The sequence below is a fragment of the Dendropsophus ebraccatus genome, chromosome 5, assembly GCF_027789765.1.
Source record: "Dendropsophus ebraccatus isolate aDenEbr1 chromosome 5, aDenEbr1.pat, whole genome shotgun sequence".
NCBI lineage: Eukaryota > Metazoa > Chordata > Amphibia > Anura > Hylidae > Dendropsophus > Dendropsophus ebraccatus.
The window spans coordinates 49972732-49976904 of NC_091458.1; the positions used below are offsets into that span (position 1 = coordinate 49972732).

The window sequence follows — 4173 nt, forward strand, 5'->3', positions numbered from 1 at the left end:
GGGCCCGGCACGCATAGAACTGAGCTCGGGGGCGGGGACACTACTGCGGGACACGCCCCTCTCCGCAAGGCGAGCACGTGTCTGCCACATCCAGGCATCACAGACTGCTGAGGAGGGCGCTGCATCCTGGTCACCGGGATCAGCCTGATCGGGCAGGGGGCAGTGTGCTACGGGGATCGGGCAGGGGGCAGTGTGCTGCGGGGATCGGGCAGGGGGCAGTGTGCTGCGGGGATCGGGCAGCTACAGCCACACACATGCCTGTCTATTACAGTGTTATCTGCTGACTAATGGCACATCCGGGGTATTGCTATGTCTCCTATATCTCCAGGTTATTCCTATATCTCCAGGTTATTCCTATCTCTCCTATATCTCCAGGTTATTCCTCTCTCCTATATCTCCAGGTTATTCCTATATCTCCAGGTTATTCCTATATCTCCAGGTTATTCCTATATCTCCAGGTTATTCCTATCTCTCCTATATCTCCAGGTTATTCCTATATCTCCAGGTTATTCCTATATCTCCAGGTTATTCCTATCTCTCCTATATCTCCAGGTTATTCCTCTCTCCTATATCTCCAGGTTATTCCTCTCTCCTATATCTCCAGGTTATTCCTCTCTCCTATATCTCTGGGTTATTCCTATATCTCCAGGTTATTCCTCTCTCCTATATCTCCAGGTTATTCCTCTCTCCTATATCTCCAGGTTATTCCTCTCTCCTATATCTCTGGGTTATTCCTATATCTCCAGGTTATTCCTCTCTCCTATATCTCCAGGTTATTCCTCTCTCCTATATCTCCGGGTTATTCCTCTCTCCTATATCTCCAGGTTATTCCTATATCTCCAGGTTCTTCCTATCTCTCCTATATCTCCAGGTTATTCCTATATCTCCAGGTTATTCCTCTCTCTCCTATATCTCCAGGTTATTCCTCTCTCCTATATCTCCGGGTTATTCCTCTCTCCTATATCTCCAGGTTATTCCTATATCTCCAGGTTCTTCCTATATCTCCAGGTTATTCCTCTCTCCTATATCTCCAGGTTATTCCTCTCTCCTATATCTCCAGGTTATTCCTCTCTCTCCTATATCTCCAGGTTATTCCTCTCTCTCCTATATCTCCAGGTTCTTCCTATATCTCCAGGTTATTCCTCTCTCCTATATCTCCAGGTTATTCCTCTCTCCTATATCTCCAGGTTATTCCTCTCTCTCCTATATCTCCAGGTTATTCCTCTCTCTCCTATATCTCCAGGTTCTTCCTATATCTCCAGGTTATTCCTCTCCTATATCTCCAGGTTATTCCTCTCTCCTATATCTCCAGGTTATTCCTCTCTCTCCTATATCTCCAGGTTATTCCTCTCTCCTATATCTCCAGGTTATTCCTCTCTCCTATATCTCCAGGTTATTCCTCTCTCCTATATCTCCAGGTTATTCCTCTCTCCTATATCTCCAGGTTATTCCTATATCTCCAGGTTATTCCTATATCTCCAGGTTCTTCCTATATCTTCAGGTTATTCCTCTCTCTCCTATATCTCCAGGTTATTCCTCTCTCCTATATCTCTGGGTTATTCCTATATCTCCAGGTTATTCCTCTCTCCTATATCTCCAGGTTATTCCTCTCTCCTATATCTCCGGGTTATTCCTCTCTCCTATATCTCCAGGTTATTCCTATATCTCCAGGTTATTCCTATATCTCCTGTATCTCTAGGTTATTCCTATCTCTCCAGGTTATTCCTATATCTCCAGGTTATTCCTATATCTCCTGTATCTCTAGGTTATTCCTATCTCTCCAGGTTATTACCATCTCTCCTATATCTCCAGGTTATTCCTATATCTCCTGTATCTCTAGGTTATTCCTATCTCTCCAGGTTATTACCATCTCTCCTATATCTCCTATCTCTGACAATAACCTGCATTAAACTTTCAGCACATCTCATCAATTCACATAACCGGTGTTTGGCTTCAAGGAGAGGAGCACACACTGTGAAAATGCCGCCTTTCTATATCTGCATCAAATCCGCAACATCTGAAGATTTTGGGATCAATATATGGTAATAGTATAACATTCTTTAAGTCGGTGCATTTCCCATCTGCAGACAGGTGGCCTCTTATATACAGCCGAGTGTAAAACACCTGAGGATTTTAGCTTCTTCAATAAACTCAATTAATATTCTGGAGATTTACCTTTGGACGTCACAGCGACGTGTCACATGACAATACATTTAAATCATTCAAGCAAAATCACAGAAGTCTCAAGCAGGTCGGTCACTCACGACTTGCATTGCAGTCAGTGCTGGCAAAGTCGAGCAACCTGCAACCTCATTTGGAGTTTGCACATTGTGATCACATTCACAATGAGAAGTGACGTCACAATGCAACATGTACCATCTTGGTGATGTCATGTGACCAAAGCCGCTCTGTAGCCCTAGCCTTAATATCCGCAGGTCGGTATCCACTACTGATTTCTTCTGCATTGTGCAAATGAGCGTCTGTGAATCCCCCCCCCACCACCACCGCTTTGTTGCTACTGTAAACATCCCCATTGAATCCGTTATATGTCACTTCACCCTCTTGTTACATGTCAGGCGCTCCTGAATCATTGAAATCACACATCCAACAAAAGACACCCCCCACCTCATTTAACAACAGGGATAAAAAGCAGGGGGGGAAAAACAGCAGAATGGGCAGTCCACTTAACTTCTATTGACTTTAATGGGAGTTGCATAGGCAGTATTGCACTACAAACTATGGTGTTCATAGAACTGTGGCTATACCATAAATGTCCAGTTAGAAATACCCCTCTAAATTCTCACCAGCACAAAACACGTGCCATAGTGTGGTGCAGTTTTGATCCAACTTCTGTTTATAATCCCCCCCCCACACACACACACACACACACACACCTTGGATTAAAAAACTGCATGAAAACACAGGAGAAAGCTGGTCACTAGGAAGTTACCAAAACAACTCATCTCCTCTCCCCCTCCCCCATGCTCCGAGTCACAGGCAACTTGGCTTTTGGTCCCCAGCTCAGTGACCTATGCTACTTCCATTATTTGCAGTCACTGGCCCAGAATCACTCATCTCTTCTGACCTCTTCAACACAAAAACAACAAAAAAAAAAATGTTCTCAATCTAAACGTAAAATAGATGGCCGGACCCTTGTACAAAACCAGCATTCCTACATCTTGTGTGCTCCCTGTTTGCTCATAGATTGTAAGCTCCTGGGAGCACGGCCTTTACTCCTCCTGACTGAATTCTTTTCTTACTTTGGAAAGCCTGATTTTGTTTGTGCATGTGTCAGTCGGAAAGTGCTGCACTGTATTAATATAAGATTTTCAGATCATTGTTATTATTAAGGTGTATTGCCAACATGCAGCGTTATCTCCTATCCACAGGATAATGGGTAACAAGCTGATCGATGGGCGTCTGACCACTGGGACCTCCACTGAACAAGAGAACGGAGGAAAACATTCCCCACAGAGGTTATTAATGGAATAAATTCTAATTGCTGATACGGATATATGGTTACTTGTTGCAAAATAAAATTGAATAATTCCTTTCTAGATAGGATGCTTGAATTTTTAACCCATATAACACACATATAACACTAATATAAATTCTAACTATAATTCTGTCATAACAGGTCCTTTGTGGGTCATGTACTCTCTGCTGTTCTAGAATACCAGTACCTGTCCTGTGTGGCTCATGTACTCGCTGCTGTCCTATAATACCAGTAACTGTCCTGTGTGGGTCATGTACTCTCTACTGTCCTATAATATTAGAAACTGTCCTGTTTGGGTCATGTTATTATTATTTATTTATTTATAAAGCGCCCTTAATTCCAGAGCGCTATTCTTTCACCTATCCTATATTAGTACCTGTCATGTGTGGATCATGTACTCTCTGCTGTCCTATAATACCAGTACCTGTTCTGAGTGGGTCATGTACTCTCTGCTGTCCTATAATACCAGTACCTGTTCTGTGTGGGTCATGTACTCTCTGCTGTCCTATAATACCAGTACCTGTTCTGTGTGGGTCATGTACTCTCTACTGTCCTATAAAACCAGTGCCGTTCCTGTGTGGGTCATGTACTCACTACTGTCCTATAATACCAGTACCTGTTCTGTGTGGGTCATGTACTCTCTGCTGTCCTATAATACCAGTACCTGTTCTGTGTGG

At 43.4% G+C, this 4173-nt stretch overlaps 1 long non-coding RNA gene across 1 annotated transcript; it reads left to right on the plus strand.

The window, feature by feature from the left end:
• The first annotated feature begins 213 nt into the window (after nt 1-213).
• Nucleotides 214-3450, plus strand: LOC138793541 (uncharacterized). The gene is made up of 3 exons (XR_011363295.1): nt 214-301; nt 1919-2042; nt 3390-3450. It is a non-coding gene; the product is annotated as an uncharacterized lncRNA (long non-coding RNA).
• The last annotated feature ends 723 nt before the right edge of the window (nt 3451-4173 follow it).